General features: G+C 46.1%; 1 long non-coding RNA gene across 1 annotated transcript; it reads right to left on the bottom strand.

Moving 5' to 3' along the window:
* Window positions 1-1337: 1337 nt before the first annotated feature.
* LOC143642617 (uncharacterized) lies at window positions 1338-9159 on the bottom strand. The gene is made up of 3 exons (XR_013155757.1): window positions 9031-9159; window positions 4566-4862; window positions 1338-1856 (listed from the first exon to the last, which is right to left on the bottom strand). It is a non-coding gene; the product is annotated as an uncharacterized LOC143642617 (long non-coding RNA).
* Between the last annotated feature and the right edge of the window lie 13685 nt (window positions 9160-22844).

The raw sequence follows: 22844 nt of genomic DNA, 5'->3' as shown, positions 1-22844 counted from the left end.
TGGTGGTAGTCTTCTATACTTTTGTGCATTTCACACTTTCCAAAGTACATCTTTTTTTTTTTTTTTGGCATGGGCAGGCACCGGGTATTGAACCCGGGTCTCTGGCATGGCAGGCGAGAACTCTGCCTGCTGAGCCATCGTGGCCCCGGAAGTACTCTTTAAGCATAAATTTTAAATGGGGTTTCTCTTCTCATCTCTTCTTTTGTCATCTCCACCTAACCCAGTGATTCTCAAAGTGTGCACAAGGCTTACATAAGCATCATCTGGAGATCCTGTTAAAAGTGTGTCCACTTTAGGGCAGTGCGATGGTGGCTCAGTGGCAGAATTCTCACCTGCCATGCCAGAGACCCGGGTTCGATTCCCGGTGCCTGCCCATGCCAAAAAAAAAAGAAGAAGAAGAAAAGTATGCCCACCTCACCCTACTTGCCTTGGCCCCTGCTACTTTCCTGACCTTATCTGGCACTGCCCTTTCTGTGCTAACTCAGCTCCAGCCACACTGGCCTTCCTTCTCTTCCTCAAGCACTAAAAAATTCTCCCTGTCTCCGGATTTTTTGCACTTGCACAGCCACAAATGACAGATGCAACTACATGATCTCTGCTCAAATGTCACCTCCTCAAGCAGTCACTCTAAAAGAATGCACACACACAGTTAAAAGCTCTATCACCTGACCTGTTTTATCATCTTCAGAACATTTATTGTTAGTAAAATGATCTGGTTTTCTTGTTTACCTGGATTTTGTCCACTAGCTCCATATCGTTTAGCACTCCTAGAAGGTGAGCTTCTGCTTATTGCTGTCTCCCAACTCCTGGCATATTCAAACTGCTCAGTACATATTTGTTGGATAGATGGATAAATCTATACCTCCAAAGCTCAGGAGAGAGAACTGGGGACACAGCTTTGGGAACTGGTATCACGATTATAATAGCCAAAACCATGCTGTGAATTGAATTGCCCAGCAAGAGTGGGTAGAAGTGAGGAAGATCAGAGTAGAATCCCGGAGATCATCTACAGAGTGGAAAAAGGAAATAGACTTGGGAAGGAAACTGAGGGTGGCCAGAGAGACCAAATGGCTGACCTTCAGCCATTTGGAGAGAAAATTCTGCTCTCTCAGGGGATCTGTGCAGAATCAGGTCCCAATATAACAAGCTTAAAAGGAGAGGCTTTATGGGAGAACAGTCCTAGAAAGCAGAACAGAAGAGAGTTCATAGAGAAGGAACTGTGGGGGTGGGGGGGGGCTGACACAGCAAAGCAGGAATTGCACAGACCGTGCCCACTGGATTCCTGCCACTAGTAAGTCGCCAATGATGCTCCAGTTCTAGTAAAATGAGAAGCCACGAGCAACCAATGGAGGATGAAGTTGTTGGAATACCCTGACCTTCAGCCATTTGGAGAGAAAACTCTGCTATCTCTCAGGGGATCTACACAGAATCAGGTCCCAATATAACAAGCTTAAAAGGACACCCTTTATTCGCTTTTCTTCCTTTCCTGTTCGTTCTCCCAATCCATCCTCCCTATTCCCTCTTTCCTGTTTCTGGAATCCCCTCCCATATAAACCATTAGTATTCAGATCCTTGCCTCAAGTTCTGCTTCTCGGGAAATTCAGACCGGGGCATACTATATACACTTTACTCTTTCTGTTTTTGAGGGTGCGAACAAAACTTTCCCTTATATCTCATTGCTCATGTGCCCACATCTAAACTAATCACGACCGAAACGGAAGGAGAGTATTATGATTAGCTTAGGGCTTCGGCCGGTCATAGTTGATTCCCTGAAGCTGAGCATGACATCCACTGAGAACTTCCTCCAGTCCATTGCAATCACCTTGACTGGTCATGTGCGATGGCATGTCTTACCCCTGCCAATGAGGAGACAGACGAGACACTTCAGATCTGGAAATATTCAAATACATACAAGAGTAGAGAGAAGAGCTTAACAAACTCTCATATACCATCACCTAGCTTAAATTATTATCCACACATAGCCAATTTTGCTTTACCTATATGCCTCATAAATTATTTTAAAGCAAATCCCAGATACCATATCATTGAAACAGTAATTTCTATAGTATCTGTCCTAAAATATGTCCTAAACTTTATATAGTTTATTTTTAATTGTAATATTTAATGTAATTCTTTTTAATTGAGTTATACTTATTCATTTTTAATTTACGTGATAATATAAAGATCATTTTAACCATTTTAAGAGGACAATTCTTTGGCATTAAGTACACTGACAATATTATATAACTTCTACCACTATCTACTTCCAGACTATTTTCATCACCCTAAACCAAAACTCATACTCATTTAGCAATAATTTCCTATTTTCCCTTTCTCCCACCCCTAGTAACCACTATTCTGCTTTCTGTCTGTATGACTTTGCTTATTCTAAGTATCTTAGAATATCGTACAGTAAGTTCTCTTTGAGGCTGGCTTATTTCATACAACATGATGCCTTCAAGGACCATCCATGGTTTAGCATGTACCAGCACTTCACTTCTTTTTATGGCTGAGTAATATTACATTGTACAGATATACCAAATCTCTGCCTGAGCCCCTGCTTTCAATTCTTTGGGATATATACCTAGAAGTGGAATTGCCAGATCATATGACAATTCTGTTTAACTTTCTGAGGAATCACCAAACTGTTTTCCACATTGTTTGCACCATTTTACATTCACACCAACGATGTACTAGGGCTCCTATTTCTCTACATCCTTGTTAACACTTGCTATTTTCAGGTTTTTAATACTAGCCATCCTAGTTGGTATGAAATAGTTCGCTGTAGTTTTAATTTGCATCTTTCTAATGGCAGTGATGTTGAGCATGTTTTCATGCATTTATTGGCCATATGAAGACCTTATTTGGAGAAATGTATATTCAAATCCTTGGCTCATTTTTTAATTGGGTTGTCTTTCCTTTTGTTGTTGAATTGTAGGAGTTCTTTATATATTCTGTATATTAAGCCTTTATCAGATACATGGGCTTAAGCTAATGACAACCTAGTTCTACTATTACCAACCTAGTTTCTGTAGTATACAAACTCTCTACTGCCCTCCCCCTTAAAAACAAACTGTTTTTGCTCCAAAATAGGGAATGGAAAGTGAAAAAAGAAAAAAAAAAATAGGTTCTGCCTCTTTACTATACCTCTGCTGCTTTTTGCCTGAGGGGAATTAGAACAATGGCTACTCTCAGAGCCAGTCCCCAAGAATCTGAAGTAGCTGATTAAAAGCAGCAATCATTGATCAGACCCTTCTAGCTGCTCTAATACACTGGAAACTAAAAAGAAATATTAATATATGATTCAGTAGTCATACTCATTTGTTAAATCCTATCTTCTCTGTTTATAACTCCTCCCTCTCATTTGATCCTTCTCTCAGTCTTTAGGGATATTCAAGCAGTGACCATTCTAAGTTCTTCATGTTGAGGAGGGGTACTGACATTATGGGGTATGCAACTGCTTGATGTTCTTAGAGAGACTGCAACCTCTTGGTTTCAGGGCTCCTCTGACATAGGAAGAATCTGGAAGTTTTAGGTTTCTGAAAAATAAACTGAGTGAAACTATTATAGAGTCTCAGATAGAACTTTGGGTTTTCTTTAGGGTTTTCAGGAATACTGTTGGTTGGGGGTTGTTATACCACGGCAATTTGCAATATCTAGCTGAAGCTTGTATAGCCACTTGACTCTTTTTGAAATCTCTTAGCCACTGCAAACTTATTATATTTCTTTTCCTCCTTTTGGTGAAGAAGGTGTTGTCAATCCCATGATGCCAGGGTCAGGCTCATCCCTGAGAATCATGTCACACATTGCCAGGGAGACTTACACCCCTGGAAGTCATGTTCCATGTAGGAGGGAGAGTAATGAGCTTATTTGCAGAACTGGGCTGAGAGAGAGGGGTCACACCTGAGCAATAAAAGAGGTTCCCTAGAAGTGACTCTTGGGCATAATTATAGGTAGGCTTAGCTTCCCTGTTACAGAAATGAATTTCATAGGTGCCAACCTCAAGACCGAGGACTTGGCCTAATAATTTGGGAGTCTCTAATGCTTGAGAGAGTATCAGGAATTTCACAGGTGGGGAAGTTTAATAGTTTCATATTTTTTTTCACCAGACCTCAAGGGACTTTGCAAATACTTTTTTATTATCTGCCCAGCATACTCTGGAATGTATCACAGTCTTACATTAAGCTATACAGAATTACAAGATATCATTCCCTATTCTAGGCTCCATATGTTTAGGCTGTTTAAATGAACTAGCCATATAGGTTAAGTTAGATTATGTGCTACAGTAAATTTAAATTTTGGGCAAAATAAACATCTCTTCCTTTGTTCTCACACAGAAGATGACATTTTAGAATACAAACACTATCATCCTTTACCTTGTATTCTGATTTAACTTAGTCTCAATCAGATCAGCTTCGTTCATATCTCTAATTGAAGTCAGATCTCTTTTTCAGCTTCTTTAACAGTTGCTTTATGGAATAATGCTGACTTTCAGATCAAAGGCTCTTTTTTTTTTTTTGACATAATTACAATACCATTACCACACTTTAAAAAATAACAATTACCTGATGTTATACAATTACCTAATTACCAATCAATCTCAAAATTTCCCTCATCATCTTTTCCAGGTTAGTTCATTTGAATCAGGATCCAAACAAGGTCCACACATTTCGTTTGATAATCTCTCTCTTTCTCCCTCTTTCTCTCTCTTGTCATGTATTACTTGAGGTCATTTGTCTCACAGAATTTCCAAAATTCTGGCTTTTGCTGATGGAATCCCTGTGGTGTCATTTAGCATGTTCCTCTACCTCCATCCAACCAACTGGTGGTTGGATCTAAAACTTCTCTCCTTTTAACAGAGGCTGAAAGAAAAGAAGGGAAGGGGAAAGGGTACCATTATTTACTCAACACCTACTACGTGACAGACTCTGTATGGGCTCTTTTACAAACACTATCTCTTTTAACGCTCACCACATCCTTTAAGGTGAGTATTTATCATTGTTTCTACAGATGGGAAATTGGAGTTTGGGGAAGTTAAGTAACCTGTACGGCTCAGAAAAACAGAAAATGAAGGGGCCAGGGTGGGAACCAGGTCTCTCTGACTCTAAAGGAGTCAGTTCTGTCTGAATCTGAAGCTCCTTTTCTTTCCACTGCACTGTACTGCAAGGTAAGGGATTTGGCACAGGAAAAGTGGTGCCCAGAAGAAAGCCTAGCTCTCCAGACTCCAGGGGCAACTTCGGTATTAATAGATATTGAGACGTAATAGGCATTAGGTATCTTTCATGTATCTGAAGGACCTAAACAACAGATCATTATTATGCCCGCTTTATGGGTGAGGAAGCTGAAATTCAGAAAGGGTACGTGGCTGAACCCTAGACACAACAGTTGAGCCAGGATCGCACCCAGGTTTGTCTGGCTGCAAAGTCCATGCTTTCCACCTCTAACTTACATAGTCTCTCCTTGGTGGATGGTGCCAGCCTTCCAGGTCACTATGGTGGGATGGAGGTGGGAGCAGAGGTAAGAGTCAGCAGCCAGGCTTTCCTGACCAGAGTACTGGAGAGTGAGGTCTCATTTTTAGCCCAAACTGGATCTACTCCTTTCTGCCACCTTCACCAACCAAGGACATATACCCAGCTCCCAGCAGTGAAACGATGAGGGAGGGCCAGCTCCTGGCCATCCCCAGTAAACTTGGTGGCATGGACTCCCGCCAAGAGCTTTCTCAGAAGGTCCCACTTCCTGCTGCTACATCAGGGCAAGGATTCAGGGGGAGCCCCCTCAAAAGGGAAATGAGGGCAATGCTCCCTGTACTAGGAAGCCCTGTGAGCACCTCTTCCTCCCCAGAGGTGTCATGGACAATCAAGGAAAAATCGGGACATTCTCCCCCACCAGGATATTTTGTATGCTTTGCACTTGCTGCTGTATTTCCTTCATCTAAAGGCTCAAAAATTTCAAATAAAAAGGTACAATGAAAGCAGCAGCAGGATAAATAGCCACAGTGATCTGAGCTGAAACCCTGGAAGCTTTATTCACATCTTTAGAAAAACTCTGAAGTCTCCTAGTAGCAGCTGCAGTATAAAACCTCACACTTTAATTCTTAGGCTGCCAGAAATAGGTCTGTCAGGCCTGAAATATCACTGCATTTCATTACTCTTAAATGTGCATTACCATCTCTGCTTCATTACCAGCTGGTGGGTATTCTCCAGATCAAGTCCAGAGAGAACTGGGAATCTGAGACTGGGGGGCAAGAAGAGAGGACTGGGTTGGGACTGGAAATCACGGGTGAGAGAGGAGACCTAGTGGACTTAAAGCATCACAAGGACACAGACCAGCCTGAGGTACACAGAGATGGGGGATCCTGTTACTAACACAGGGAAGAGAAAGAGGCAGGACAGCTTGGAGTGGGCAGTGAGAAGAGTTGTTGAATAGAGAATGGAGCCTGAAGAAGCAGTGGGCAAAGGATGCTGAGGTCTTCGTGCCTGGGAGAGATGTGGGAGAGGGAATGTGAGGTTGTTAGGAACCAGTCAAAGGCAAAATAAGGCTGTCAAGGCCTGGGGAGTCAAATCACAGGCATAAAAAAAGCCAGTGAAAAAATCCTGGAGGGGGCTGGCTGCTGGAGGTCTGGAAGTTTGGAGCCCGGAGCAATCTACATTTTCATAATTAAACTGACACTCAGGGCAGCTCTGAATAATTCAGCAGGTGCTGTGATCTCCTTACACTGCATGTCCCTGGGGTACAAAGGCAGAGGGCCCGGCTAGGCCCCAGCCGGCTGCCGTAGCCTGGTTCTCTGAAAGGGCGTGACAGATGGGCCGACGCTGGCCCACCACCCAGTCACGCTTCACATGGTGATTGGTTTTCAAAGGAGGACAGGGTTTGTGAATGGAGCCAGCTTGTTGCTCGTTGCTTTCAAATGGATGCTGCTGGGTCGCGTGGCCAGTCAGGGCCCCCTTGTGAATGGAGCATCACCAGAGGGTGGTGAACAAGCCAGAGGTGACTCCTTCAGCCCTCCCCCCCATCACCGCTGAGGGCAAAGTGGGGAGTGGGGGCAGAGGGGAAGAGAGGCCCCTGACCCTTCTCTCTGCTAATGTTTTTAACCCTCCAATAGTCCTTTTCTGCTGTAGCCCTGGATCAGTGAGAATTCAATTCAGATGCATATAAGCCCCCACCCTCCCAAAAAAGGTTATAACAATATGGAAGTTTATTTTTCTCTCATGTGAAGAAGTTCAAAGACAACCAGACCTAGTTTGTCAGACCTGGTTTGTCAGTTCCACCACCACGAGGGATCTAGGCTCCTGGCATCTGGCTGCTCTGCTGTCCTTATCATACTATTATTCATGGTCCAAGGTAGCTGCTCGAGCTCCAGCATAATATCCACATTCCAGCCATCAGGAAAGAAGTCAGGAAGGAGGAGCCCAGGATGCATTCCAGCTATTTTTTTTTTTTTAATTTCCCAGAAGCTGCTGCACAAAAGCTTACACTTCACAGATCAGAACCTAGTTACAGGGCTATAACCAAATGTCAGAGATGTTGGGAAATATAGTCTTTTTTTTAGACGTACTCGTTATTTTATTTGTTGGGAGACAGTTCTCCATGGGTCTACCCCATTTTTGCACATTTCACATGTGGCACTGACAGCCTTTGTCTCAGACTATCATTTCAAGAATATAGTGAACAGACTCGGAAGGTAGAGAATGTCTCCCTCCAGAGCAAAGGGCAGGCTTGCTTACTGCCCATTATGAAAGAGTCACGTTCTCTAAATGCAGGATTCCTTTCCTGAAATGCAACCCACTATGTATTCAGGCATAACCTGGCTTTCTTTGTGAATTCTGTGGGAACTGGAGTTCAGAGACCTCGAGCAAAAATGCTGATTCTCCAGCCATTGCTATTGCTATAAGTAATAAACTGCCCTTCGTCCCTGACACAGGAGTCTTGGCTTCTACCAGCATCCATTAAACTCTGGCAGGCTAATAGTGGGGATAAGGGGTACAATAAATTGGGTAGATGGAAATATTAGCAGTCAATGAAAGGGAGGGGTAAGGGGTATGGTATGTATGAGTTTTTTCTTTTTATTTCTTTTTCTGGAGTGATGTAAATGTTCTAAAAAAATGATCATGGTGATTAATAATCAACCATTGTGAATCATTGATTTTACACCATGTATGGAATGCATGTGTGTCAAAAAATATATATTTTTTTAAAAAACACAACTCTGGCAGGCTAATTCGTTACTCTGCAGCTCTTGACAATGTTCAGCTAAGAATCAGGATTTCTGTTGGGGTATTTACTAGAAATCTGCCAGAGGCCTCTTCAGAGCTATTCTAGCTGTCCACACGGGTGTTTTCAGGTACCTCTACCCATCCCAGAACCGAGCAGAGGGGAGCAGCTTTTAGGTGAAACTCGAGCCACTTCCAGAATTCCATCAGATCTTGAAGAGCCTAAAGACGAGGGTGCTAACACACTTGATCACCTCCGCAGTTCTGAGTGTTCTCTCAGAGCTTCCATGGACATCCTTGTCCCCAGCCAGCCAGTTCTCAGATTGTAGAAGGGGGCTGGATTCTGTTCTGGCTTCTGCATCTGAATTTGGTGACCCTTCTCCCTAGGACCAAACTGCTCCTCTCTCTCCACTTTCCCACCTCCCACTTCTCCCTATCCCTTTTCTCACAATCCCCAGTCTCGCCCAGATCAGATCCCCCTGAAGCTCAACCCTCAGTTGGCCCTTTCTGCACTGCATCCCTGCCCTAGGAGAGCCCGCCTCTGGGCAGTGACGCTGGGGCCAGCCAGCCATTTATGCAACACTCCCATCCCCACCCCCTACTCAAGATGCTCAGATGTGTGGAGGAGGAAAAGCCTCCAGCTCAGACGCTTCCCCTTAGTCTCTCTTCATCTGGCAAACCAGAGCTCTGATGTCACCCTTAACTCTCCCACTCCTCCCATCCCACAATCCAACCACTAAACCCCATCTCCTGCATTCCTCTGGATCTGTCCCCTCTGCCCCAACCCCATTGTCCCGGTTCACCTTCCATCACTTCTCACCTGGATTCTCAGGCAACTGTCCACCAGGTATCCCTCCTCCTGTCCACCTTCCACAGTCCTGCCTGAGTGACTTTTCTAAGAAGCAAAGTGGTTATAGCCTTCAGTGGCTTCTCAACAGCACTGAGCAAAGTTCAAAGTCCTTACTATGGCAGCTGAGACCTGATTGTTCTGCATTTCCAGCTCCTCTCTCTCCCACACTCTCCTAAACATCCCCTGTGCTTGAACTACACAGGGTTACTGTACAGTCCATTCCCCCCTGCCCCCAGGCCATGCTCTCAAACACCTCTGCACTATTGCACCTATTACTTCTAAGCCTGGATGCCCTTCTCTCTTCTTCCTACACCCCTTTCTGTCTGTCTGTCTCCTCCTATCTACCTTTTAATACCCAACTCAAGTATCACCTCCTCTAAGAAGTGTCCCTATGCCCCTCCACAGTCCCAGCAACCAGGTCTGCCCCTCTGTGTATACACACTTCACCTCCATTAAGGAACTTCCCACAATGTTTGCAATTGTTTGCACATATTACTTCTCCCTCCCTCCAGACCATAAGTTCCTGGAGAGTAGGGACCATAATGTTCCATCTTTATGATCCAGTCATGCTCAATAAACCCTTCATTCGCTTATCTCCAGTTCCAAGTCTAACCGGATGTGAGCCCTGATGTGATGAGCTATGACCAAGTAACAATCCAAATAAAAGTTGTTCCTTTATTATAAGGCTGGGAAAAGATGGATGGGGGGTTACCACTCATAAAGTCAAAGAATGGAAACTCAGTGTTAAGGGCACAGAGAAGAGTAAGGTCCCAAAGGAAATGCAGACTTGGGTCAGATTACCTGGAGCAGCATCTCTATGCCCTTTCTGGTGCATGCAAGATGGGGCAGGTGGATGTAGTCAACACCTTCACATCTAGTTTGTACCAAGTGCCACCAGAGCCAGCAGCAAACCCAGTAGGAATCTCTTAATAGCAATCTTGGGAAGTCCAGGGCACAAGGTGTTTTCCAAGCCCCCAGGACAGGGAGCCCAGTTCAGTGCCTCATTGTCAAGGAGACAGACCCTAACATAATGAGATCTGGATTATATACTAAAAGGCTTCAAGCCCTAAATGCAATGTGGTATCCTGGATTGGGTCCTAGAACAGAAAAAGAATATTAGAGGAAAATCTGGTGAAATTCAAATAAAATCTCTAGTTCTGTTACTAGTAGCGTACCAGCGTTGATTTCTTAGTTTTGACAAATGTACCAAAGTGGTCAGGGAAGATGTTAACATTAGCGCAAGCAGGGTGAAGGACAAATGGGAACTCCACACTATCTTTGCAACTTTTCTATAAATCTAAAATTACTCCAAAATAAGAAGTTTGTTAAAAAAAAAAAAAGCAAAAGAAAGAAAGACTTCAAATCATCAGCTCAAGATCTGAGGAAGGAAGAAAGAAAAAGCATAAATTTAAACTGGAGGTAAAGGAGCAAAAAGAGAAGCTATGCGTCTAATTTTTAGAATGTGAACTCTAAGATCTTAGCTGTTTTCACTCAACAAATATTTATTAAGTACCTACTATGTGCCAAGCATTGTCTGAAGAACCAGGGATACAGCAATGAACAAAACAAACCCAAATCCCTCCTCTCACAGAGTTAGCATTTTGTTGTGTAGCCCCTTGCTTAACCTACCTAACTAAACCCAGTCCACCCTAGTTTTCTACCCCTGGCTCCTTGGACTGAAAACGGGCCAGTTCCTCTCCCAGTGACTTCCGAGTCAAGGAAGGACTTTGACTGTAGGGAGTCAGAGGGCTTGGGTGCTACCACTGGGCTATAAATCCTTCTTGGCTTCCGACTAGTAATGGAACCCTGTGCCTGCGCTTTCTCCTTTGTAAAATGAGCACAGCATTAAGAAACCAACTTTCTTTCTGAGATACGCTGAAGCTCTGTAGGCACGGGAGTGTTTAAGGAAAAAAGTATTTGCATTAATATGATTGTTGTAAGTATTCAGATTCAGAACAAAAACTGGTTTAGGGTCCCTTGTCTGGAATTATTACAAACCCTCCTGTTTTCGCTCTCTGAGAACTCCCGGGATTGGAGTAAAAAATCGAAGCAAATATTGCACGGTCACTGTGCAGGTCGCCGGACGGGGCGGTCAGCCTGGACCAGCTTGATGATCAAGGCCAGGGTTGGGGTACGTGCCCCCTTCGCCCTTACGCAACCCTGCCGCAGCCCCGGCCCCGCTCCCCATAGCTCCAGCCTTGGCTCCCAGGGGCCGCCGGCTGCGCTCGCTCTGGACCCGGACCGGGCTGGGGCTGCGGCAGGAGACCCGAATCGCGCCGCCGAGGGGCCCAGCGCCGGCGACTGGGACCGCACCCCGCGAGGGGCCCAGCGAAAGCGGCCCCGCCTGGCTTCGGCCCAGCAGCCTTCGAAGGGAAAGTTATTGCTCAACGCTAAGGAATGCGGAGCCACGGCGGCGGCGGGAGGAAGCGGCGGGAGATGACAGCGGCCGGTCAGGACCGCGCTGGGGCTGCGCGCTGCAGGCTTCGCCCTACTGTAAACAGCAGCTCAGGCCCGAGGAGCCGGTGACCGGAGGCCCCAGCCCCGCCCGCAGCCTGGGAGCGACAGCACGAAGACAGACTGTGCAGCGCGGGCGACGAAGGCCAAGGTTTGGGAGCGCCAGCAGAGGCAGGCCCCTCGGGGGGTACGAACCTCCGCTGAAAACTTCCAGAGGACAGAGATCTTGGTGTGTTTTGTTCATGATCAATCCCTACGCCTGAACGGGGCCTTTTACGTAGTAGATGCTCAGTAAACATTTTTGAAAGAATGACCTAATTCCTCTAGGCCTCAGTTTCCTTCTCTATGAAGGGCTTGATCTCTGCGGCCCCTATAAACTGGAAAATTCTAGGATTCCGAGATTAAATCCCATATGTACTGCTGCTGTGGTTTTGCTTTTAGTTTTTCAGGGACATTTTTAGTGCTACCCTTTATGATGTGCCAGGAGTGAATTTGACACCAGATGGCTTTTTTTTTTAATAAGAAAGAAGACAAAGGGAGGGAGAAAAATATTTTCCAACTGGCAGGGCTGACAGCATTTTGGAAGAGAATCCAGGGAGGCAAAGAGGAGCTGTTTCAGCCTGAGCCTTCCTCCTCCCGCACTCTGCCACCCTGCCCTCCACCATAAATGGGGTAGATCAAACTGGAGCTTTTTATAGATGAGGCGAATGGAGCATCATCACAGGAAACTCCACCCCGAGTCTGTACTAGCTTTGTCCTCTCTGGCTCTCCCAGAGGCCTGGCCCCCCGAGCCACAGAGTTACTGATTCCAGCTATAGGCAGGGCTCTGGCTAAAGGCTGACTCTGGTGTTAATTAGAAGAACAGAGAGACACCTGGCAAGTGAAAAGCTAGCACTCCCTGCCTGGGAAACCTTAAGGAAAAACAGCTGAAGTGGCAATGCCTCTTCTGAATTCCTCTTTTTCTCGTATATCTCCACTCCTCACACAAGGAGAAGAAGGGGAACCGGCCCTTGCTCAAAATGGCCTCCATCTCAGTTCTTAATATGCTGTGGCACAGCAAAGGGAAATTCCTAGAATGAGCCAGTTTGGCAGTGTGCGCAGTGGTTTCGACAGAGGATGCTGTCGTCAGACTGCCTGGGTTCAAATCTTGGCTTCAGCACTTACCACTTGTTTGATGAGGACAAGTCACTTAACCTCTTGCTTCCTTCAACTATAAAAAAGAATAATAATCATAATCATAATAAAAGTTCCTACCTTATAGGATTTAACGAGTTAATACAAAAAAAGCTGGTAGTCTGCCTCTTCAATGGAATCTGGCAAAAGGTAAGCACTGAATATTTCCTCATTTGTTCAGCTACAGCACCTCCAAAACTAGGACCTTATGCTGGGCAGGTCCTCAAAGTGGTTGCTTTTGAAGAGCTCCCTGTGACACTGTCACCTCTGGGCAAAGGAGTCAGCCCGGCTGACTGGTTCTTCCCTCCTCCTCCTTCTCATCCTCAAGAGCCTATAGGATGGTGACACAGGATGAACAGAAATCATGTGTGAGGTTCCAGATTGATGAATCACTCCCATAGGTTATCTGAGGGACTTGTCAGAGGCAGACCACCAGTGACCCCAAGGAAAGCCAGGAGTAGTGAGTGAGGAGAGGTGGACTGTTTGTGGCAAGCTGAGAAGTTGGGACTGATGCAGTAGACAGTGAGGGGCTTGCAATGGTCACCCATGGTATACAACCCTGTTTGGTGCCCTTTCATCTCTGCTAACAAATTCTTTTTGTGTAGTTTCTGGTGTAGAGGTCTTGATTTCTTGACCAGCAAACTCCTTGAGGTCAGATGTTGTCTTACTGTTAGAGCATAGCCACACCACACAAACACAAGCGGAAGTATGCACAGAGTAAAGACTTCCAAAAGTGCCTCTTAACTGGTCAAACTGTTAAATTAGAGGTACAGACCTGGAATTTCATATGGGATTGGCAGAGGGAGACAGGAAGCAGCTGGGCTCTCAGAGACAAGGGATCTGAGTTGTCTGCTGGCCCAAAGTATCTTCTCTCAACCCAAAGTATCTTCTCTTCAACCCACAGGCTCCCCCTCCAAATACTCCATCACAACTTTCCGAGCCTCTAGAAAGGCAATGGTACCTCAGTTTCCAGCCTGTCCTGCCACAGGAGGATTAATTTCCATGCCTAGGTTGGGAAAATACATGTTTCAGCTGCTTTGTCACTCCTGGAGCCTGCAAGGCAAAGTTTGCTGCAATCTTTTATTCTTCTGGAAGGGCTGATGGACTCCCACTGCTCTGGGCAAGAGAGTAAACCGCTGCCGAGATGTCTTCTGGAACTTTACATGGTTCTTTGTGTGACTGGCTCATTCCTACCCTTTGGGTTTCCTCTTCAGAAAGCACGTTCTTGACTGTTGTTTCAGTTTGTGAAAGCCGTCAGAATGCAAAATGCCAGAAATGGGCTGGCTTATATAATAGGGATTTATTAACTTACAATTTATAGTTCTTAGGCCTTGAAAATGTCCAAATTAAGACATCAGCAGGATGATACCTGGACTCCGAAAAGAGGCTGCTGGCATCTAGGACACCTCTGTTATGTGGGAGGGGACATGGCTAGCGTCTGCTAGTCCTCCACTCCCAGGTTGTGGTGTCTTCAGCTCTGCTTCCAGTGACTTCCTCTGTCCTTAGCTCCTCTGGGCCTTTCTCTGTGAGCTCTCTCCAAACTTCTCTGGGTGTTTTTCTCTCTCAGCTTTTTCTGTCCTTTATCCTCTCATAAAGGACTCCAGTAAAAGGATTAAGACCCATGTCCAACGGGCTGGGTCACATCTCAATTGAAATACCCTAACCAGAAGGTCCTACCCAGAACAGGTCTGAACTCAGGAATGGATTAAAAGAACATGGCCTTTTCTGGGGTATGTAACAGCTTCAAACCAGCACAACCACCCTCTATCAAAATTAACACCCCCAAAATTACCCTCCATTATCTTATTTGTTATTTACATGTTTACTGACTCTCCACGCCGCCCAGACTGAAAGCCTGGTAAGAACAGGAACCCTGTCTCTCTGTTCTTTGCTGTACCCTAGCCCCTTTGAAGGTACCTGGTAAAGAGGATCTTCTTAATGAGTGGCGGCCTCCTTCTCACTTAGTTATTTCTCTTCTTACTAGAATTTTCAGTCAGTTCCTTTCTATTAGATAATTCCCTTGTCCCAAATAAACAAAACGAAATAACCAACCATCAGCCTTCTTTATTTTGAAAACTCCTTTTTTGATCCTATCCTTTAGCCATCAGTTTATTTTCCCAACCTTCAATCCACCACCTAGCTACCTGGAAAAAGTAGTTGGCATTTGTCTATCAGTTAGGATCTTTCCGTTGAAAGCAACAGAAGGCCACCTAAAAATGGCTTAAACAATGAGCAAATTTACCACCCTTCAGCAGCAGGGAGAAACAGCACCACCTTCCACAACCTCAAAGCTTTAAATCAGCTCGTCGGGAATTCTCTGGAAACCCCTTCCCTTACGTTCATTGGCCAGGTTTGTATCACATGGCTACCCCCAAACCAATCACTGGCAAGGAGAAAAGAAGCACCCTGATTGGCTTAGACTCATCAACAGTCATCCTTTGCGGCTGAGGAGAGCTGGTGAACCCTGGGACAAAATCAGAACTGTACGGATACAAAAACAGGGTAGAGAGTGTCTGTTGAACGAGCTACCCAATAACCTTACAACAAACTGTTTTTCTGCTCAGGTGAGCCAGAGTTGGTTTGTGTGGCCTGCAACCACAGAACCCTGGCTCACTCATGCACTAGGGCAGGCAGAATTCACAAGCAAGAGGAGTGCCATCAGCACACGGACATAGGCTGTCAGTACATGGATAGAATAGAATAGAAATGAGATAGAATAGGATGGCCTCAGAGAGAGAGAGAGAGAGAGAGAGAGAAGTGAAAATAGGCCTAGGACCCCGGGGGAAAAAATCTGTGGGGTTTGAGGGCTGAGTTGTGAGGGCTTAGAGACGGAAGCTGTATAGTTCATGTGAGTCTACTATGATTATACCTGGGGAAGGTGGGTCCCATGGATGTTCAGCAAATGTTGAAGTGGACTGAATGGACCACATCTGCCCTTATAAAAAGTCTGTCTTTCTTTGGAGTCCAAGAGGCCACCTAGCTAGATGTGGCTAGGTGGCCTCTTTTTATTAAAAGCCAATCTGTCTCTGGTGTGTTGCATTCCGGCAGCTAGCAAACTAGAACAGATTTGGTACCAGAGAGTGGGGTGCTGCTGCAGTTTGCAAATACCCGATATGTTGGAATGTTTTTTTTTTGGATGACTAAGGGGAAGATTTTGCAGGAAATGTGAAGAGAAAGATGGAGAAGTCCTGGAGTGCTTGAAGAGACTGTTGGTGTAAACGGAACTACTACCAATCTGGACAAGGGGGACACAAAGGGACAAATTGGAGTTTGCAGAGTGAGAACCATGGAAGCTCAGGTCTGAAGCCAAGAAACCTCGGCCAGGAGAGTGGACCCACCCATATACATGGAGACGGTGAGTTTACCCTGAAGGGCGAGGATGCGTTTCCCACCTCATTGCAGTGGAAGAGTCCTGCAGCCTCAGGCCTTGGAGAAGGTAGAGCACGCTCCTTGAGGGACTGGGGAGAGCCTGGCTGCCACCACATGGAGGGGTTGAGCGTGTGCCCCGGAAATGGCAGAGAACCCAGGGGTGGCCCTGATGCCTGGAGAGAGTGGAGCCAAAAAAAAGGTGGTCTCCTCAATGTTCCCCGAGGTTGATTTGGAAAGAGGCAGGCCACTGCATAGGCCCTCGGAAAGGGTGGGACTGCCACTTTCTAGAACTGAAGGATAAATGACTTTCAGACTTTGAAATTCAATGGTGTTTGCCCTGTAGGTTTTCTTTCCAATTTCTCCCTATGGATCCTGTGACTGTCCCTCCTTTGCATATTGGCACCACACAACTTGTTTTGAGATTCACAGGTCCACAGCCAGAAGAGAATTTTTTTTGCACCTTAATATTGTTTAAGGTGATGTGAGTAGTTGCCAAGTTGACAAGGGGTGGACATGTGGTTAGATTCAGTTGTCAATTTGGCCAGGTGAAGGCACCTAGTTCTTTTGAGATGGATATAAGCCAATGGTACGTGAACCTCATCTGTTGCTAATTACATCTGCAGTCAGCTAGGAGGTGTGCCTGCTGCAATGAATGACATTTGACTCAATTGGCTGGTGCTTAAATGAGAGAGCTCAACGTAGCACAGCCCAAGCAGCTCAGCATACCTCATCTCAGAACTCGCAGCTCAGCCCAGGCCTTTGGAGATGCAGAAAGGAATCATCCCAGGGAAATCTGTTGGAACCCAGAGGCCTGGAGAGAAGGCCAATAGAGATCACCCTGTGCTTTCCCATATAAGAAAGAACCTCAGATGAAAGTTAGCTGCCTTTCCTCTGAAGAACTAACAAAATAAATACCGTTTTATTAAAAGCCAATCCGTCTCTGGTGTGTTGCATTCCGGCAGCTAGCAAACTAGAACACTAGATAATTTGTCTCTTCTACCATTGTCTTTCCTCCAGAAGACTTGAGCAATTACACTGCCATTGGCCTCCACCTCCTCTCTCACGCTCCTCAGGCACAGCACACACTGCATACTATTTCTGCACTTGAGCAGCTCCCCCACCTCTCGATCCAAGATTTTCCATCACATAGGCATGCTCCATTCCCAAATCTGAGACTGTGACTTTCCTTCTGTGATCTCAATCCCTTCTTTCCTTCTCTTGGCTCCTGGACCTACTTTGAGGAAGATGATCTGATCTCTGGCATATAATCAAGATCTCATCTATGGTTGTCAGTGTTGTCTTATTCTCTTCTGCCTAATGGTGAATGGCCTATACCAAAGTCAGCCACTCTCCTGCCCCTCCCTCTGGCTCTAGAATGCCCTCCACCCCTCATTCTCTCCCTCTGAGCTGGGGGTTCCTCCCCGCTGCTCACTGCCATCATCCCTCTTCTCTGCTGTCCAATTAAACTAAGAGACATTTGGAATCCTGGGGGCAACAAGTGAAAACAGAAGGCAGATGAAGGAGTGGTAAATGACCCTGTAGAGCCCAGAGAAAAAGCATTCCAAAAGCATAACAAGAAGAAAGCTGAATCTTCCCTCAGAACACCAGGAAAACTCAGAAACTGGAAGCATAAAGTAAATCAGAAAGCAGAGGTGAGGTGGGGGGGGTCTAAAAATTGGGAGATTGTTTGAAGATCTGTTTAAAGAGCAGGTAAGACCCCCTCCCTCCCCACCCTGGAAACCAGCCATATCCAACACAATCAGGTAACTGTCCCTTTCCCACTCATGCAGAAGACAAAATAGATTCTTGAGTTGGAGAAATGAAGACTATGGACTTAGGGGATGGGAAAGCTGGAAAAGGAGTGGGAACAAAAACTCAGCGTAAGTCAGCATTCTGAATTGTGTTACTCAGTCTCCCCCAAACACGTCTCTCCCTACCTCCGACACCACACCTCGCTCCAGGACCACGGACAGGTGGACTTATCCCCTTCAAGAAGGGGACTAAACAAGAGGATCCTTTTCTGGAAAAGCCAAACTGTGCCAGAGGTGGAGGGTGGGGACAACTACTGATACTGACAATTGAAGCGCCCCATAAAAATGTTCAGCCAGCCACCTGATTGCCCCACTAGGGGCCCACACTGACGGCTTCCAAATCCCCCTCACGTAGGAACGGGCAGCCAACAGCACCAGACACCTGAGGAAAGTCTCCACCTGGATGGGCACCAAAACAACAGAAAACATGAAATCAGAGGAAACAGACAATGCAGAGAGAAGAAAATTTCGAATTAATATCCTCAGAGAGATAAGATACTGCATCCAAAGAACAAGAACATGAATCTATGAAAGAAAAGAAAAATGGTCAGGGAACATGAAAGCACTCTTGAAAATTAAACAGAGAGATACCTGTAACGAAAATACTTCATAAATGGCTTGGAAGATAACATAAAGGAAATTTCCCAAGAAATAGAACAAAGAGATGGTCGATAATAAGAAAATTAGGGGATCAATCCAAGTTGTTGAGTATCCAAATTATGAGAGTTGCCAAAAAAAAAAAAAAGCACAGAGAAAATGGTGGAGAAGAAATTTCTTTAAAAAAAAAGAAAAGAGGGCAGGCCACGGTGGTTCAGCAGGCAAGAATGCTCGCCTGCCATGCCAGAGGACCTGGGTTTGATTCCCCGTGCCTGCCCACGTAAAAAAAAAAAAAAAAGAAAAGAAAAGAAACCCTAGAACTAAAGGACATGAATTGTTAGAGCAGAAGTTCTTAAACTTTGGAGTGTACAAGAATCACCCAGAGGGCTTGTTAATGCACAAACTGCTGGCCCCTGTCACCAGAGTTACTGATTCAGGAAGTCTGGGCATGGCCAGAGAATTTGCACTTCTAACATATCCCCACAGGTAGTGCTGATGCTGGTGGTCCAGGATCCACACTTTGAGAACCACTTTGTTAGATTAAAAGGACCCATTGAGTGTCCAGCAAAATTAATGAAAAATGACCCATGCCAATATACTGTGACATTTCAATACATCATGGATAAAATAGGAAATCTGAAAAAGTCAGGGCTGTGGGAAGGGAGAGAGCGGTGAATTTAAAGGCTCAAATCAAAATGGCATGAGGCTTCTCAACTGCAAAATGAGAAACTGGAAGACAAAGGAACAACATCTTCAAAAATCTGAAGGAAAACTATTTTCAACCTAATATTCTATACCCAGCCAAACTATTAATCAAATGTGAGGGTAATAAATCTGTTTTAGGTATGCGAAAATCTCTGAAATGTTCCCTCCCAGGCACTCTTTCTCAAGAAGCTACTAGAGGAAGTACTTGATCAAAAGGAGGGAGTAAAACAAAAAAGAGGAAGGAACTGGGTTGGGAAAGAGGTAAGGGGTAAAAAGAGTTCTTGACTACTGGCTAGGGGACGTCCCAGGTTGCCAGGTGTGCCACAGGCCTAAAAAGAAACCCATCGAGTGAGAAGCAGAAGGATTGGAATGCCCCAGGAATGATGTTCCCAGGAGAAAAATAGAACTGATAAGATTATATGACAGGTTTGGTCATATGCAAAATTGTACTGAGAGGATGTACTACAGAATTGTTGAAGGAAGTGGGAAGATGGAGCCAGAGAATCAAAGAAGACCAAGCAAATAAAAAGAGGCAATTAACTCCAGGAAAAACAAAAAAGTTGTACAAGAGAGGAAATGTTAGCAGACTACACAACAAATAGTTATATTAGGGAAGGAAATGTAAACAGAATCCTTGCCTCAAGAATAAACAATATTTATAACGCCAATAATAAAATCACCTAACATGGATTAACCATAAATTATGTTATAAACATTATAGGGTATGGGGGAAGAGAAGAATTGAATAAGAGAATCAAAATACTTGTCTACCAAAACAAGAAGCCAACAAATTATTTCTTAGTTAAATCCAGATGGAGTAGATATATTGTTAAGAAATAAGGAAGGAAATCCCAGAAGGAACAGCTAAGAGTTGAAAGTGGTTGCCCTTGGAAAGTAGGATAACGGTTGGGAGAAAGGCCAGGGGGACTTCCGTTTTTGTTACAAGCCTTTTAGCACTATTTGATTTTTAAACTGTGTGCATGTTTTATCTTGACAAAAATAAATATTTTTATAAAGAAACTATATCCGTGGTGCCACATCCTCCGCTATAGCATGCCTGCAGGATTCTGTAGACTCGAAGGAGCAGGAGTTCCCTCACCCTCATTCCTTCCCTCATAGACATTACTCATCAGCTCAACGTCTCTTCCTCTCCTGAATGCACTCGCTCCTCCTTCCGCTCCTGCTTCAGCCTGGTGGCAGTGCTCCAGCCCTACTCAACTGTCAGTTTCCAGCAGGTGCCTATGGGCCTTTGCACAAACTGTGCTCTGTACCTGGAAAGCTATTCTTCCCTACTCCATGCTCCCCCCAACCTGATTAACTCTTTATATTCCAGGCCTGGGCTTAGATAACATTTCCTCCCTCACCTCCCTCCAAAACTCAGTCTGGGTTAAATGCCTCTCTTCTGTGCTTTCCAACTGCAGCCCTGAGAATACTATTCTATAACTGCTCCTCCCACTAGATTGTAAACTCCATGAAGACAGAAACCCTTCTTGTTCCTTGTGGTCCCAGGGCAGGACCAGGTGCATGATAAGGGATCAATAATTACGCAAATGATGGGTGAAGTACTCATATTTTTTAATGCCCTTCCCTCCAAGTTTTTCAAAGTCTCTTCCTCCATTCTACCATGTCTTTGGTCTACTCTCCCTTCTTCCTACAAGATCATTCTTAGGCAACTTGGCTGTAGCCAGTGCCTCAAGTTCCAAACCACTCACTCCTGCCTCAAACCCCATAAAGAAGCTGGAGCTCCTTTGTGTGCCAGGGGTCAATTTCACCACAGGGCTTTCTAACCACCTGAGTTCCAAACAGAATGGAATGGGCAGCTTAGGGGTTATACCTGTCTGCCCTGCCCTAAAACCTTAGCGTCCTGGTCCTTACACCCAAACAGCAGCCCACAGAGCAGACCTCACTAAGTCAGGGACGCAGGCTGTGGCAGCTGAACAGAGAAGACCCAGTCAGCTCTCGACTTTGGGCTGCCTGACAAGGCTAGAATTTGGCCTAAACTAAGCGGCTGGGCCCACCCAGTCTTCCCACCTCCCTTTCAGAGATTCTAGCCCTCTGAGCCGGCACGCCCTAATGACTCCCCCACCAGGGCCCTCAATGAGAAAGGCACAGGAACCCCTCTTGAGGCCACCATTTCTCCCTGTGGAGAGGGAGGTGACCAGAAACGACAACACGGGAAGGCCTCAAGGTTGCGGGCCCGGGTCAGGGGCGTCCTGCCACCCCACCCCCACCGCGCCGCGTGAGCTCAAAGGGCCGCCGGGTCTGGAATGCAGCGGCCTAAGCAGTGCCCCCGAGGGGCCCGCGGAGCGCTGAGGGAGGGGAGGGAGGCCAGGAGGGAGGGGAGGGAGGCCGGGAAGGAGGGGAGTCGCGCCCCGGCCGGGCAGACTGGAGGGGTGGGGGCGGGGCGCAGGAAGGGCCCCTTCTTTCCTTTCCCCACCAAGCGAGCGGGGAGGGAGGTTTGGCTTCATCCAGGGAACCTGTAAATACGACAGGGAAACTCGATCTGCTTCTGTCGCTTCCCTATTTAGGAGAAGGGCCGGAGCTGGGAGATTAGCAGCTGCCGGGGGCGCAGGTCACGTGGCTGCCCAGGACTCAGAGGCCCGGGTGCCCCAAACGAGCCGGATCCTGGGGACGTAATCGCGGGCTCCCGCCCCCAATTCTTGTATTCGTCCTTACTGTACACTCTCCTACATTGGACTGAAGGGTGGCGAAAGTCAGGGGTCTTCTCTGCTCCAGGTTCATCCACCCTCAGGCCCTTTCTGAATGCTTGGACAAAGTCTAGCTGTTGGTTTCACCAAGTCTAAATGGGCTTCGGTCCCGTTTTGGGTTAAAAATTTGGAACACACCTGACTCTTGGGTCCTGGACTTCTGTACTAGAGCCAGTCAGGGCTGGCTCCGCTCGGGTCCGGGACTCCCGGGTCCTAGGTCGTGGGAGAAAATGCCTAGGAGGGTGGCATTCTGCCTCTCAGCCTCATTGGCTCAGTGCCGGAGGGAAATTAGCAGTGCCCAGAGAGGAGGGCATCCTGTGCCAGGCTCTGTGAGTGGCTTTAGGGGTGTGAAGGAAGAAAAGACAATTCTTGCCCCCAAGGAGCTTGCACTGAGTTCAGGGAACAACCAAGTTAACCAGAATTGTAATTCATGTCCAAGTCAGACAGGGGGATCTGGGAGGATTCCAGGAATTGAATTGTATCATAAAGGATGAGGAATTTCCCCACAGCGGAGGGGCAAAGGGCATCCGGGCAAAAAGAACCACCTGTGCAAAGGCATGGAGGCACAAGATGTCAGAGAATCACAAGCAGGTAGTCCCTCCAGGCAGGGGAGTGAGTGCGGGGAAGGTGCCCAGCTGGGCATCTGAGCTTTGACCTGCAAGTCTTGGGGAGCTGCTGAATCATTTCATATAGACAGGCTCAGGATAGTACAGGAGAACAGATCTGCATTTCCTAGGAGAGCTAAAGCCTGGGTTAGATGGGTCTGGGACCAAGGAAATGCCAGCCTCTGTGAGAACTGAGGCCTTGACCTGAGATAGCATCAGTGGGAATGAAGAGAGGGAAAAGACCAAATACTTGCGAGGAGAAGAGCCACCAGTCTTCAGGATGGAGCAGGTTTAGAGGAAGAGTTGATAATGACGATGAGACACTTCATTAACCACTTACAGTGTTTCAGGCACTAAACTTT

This window comes from Tamandua tetradactyla, chromosome 7 (genome assembly GCF_023851605.1).
Source record: "Tamandua tetradactyla isolate mTamTet1 chromosome 7, mTamTet1.pri, whole genome shotgun sequence".
NCBI classification, from domain to species: Eukaryota; Metazoa; Chordata; class Mammalia; order Pilosa; family Myrmecophagidae; genus Tamandua; species Tamandua tetradactyla.
The sequence above is the reverse complement of the archived record's forward strand: the minus strand, read 5'-3'. Positions and strand labels throughout refer to the sequence as shown.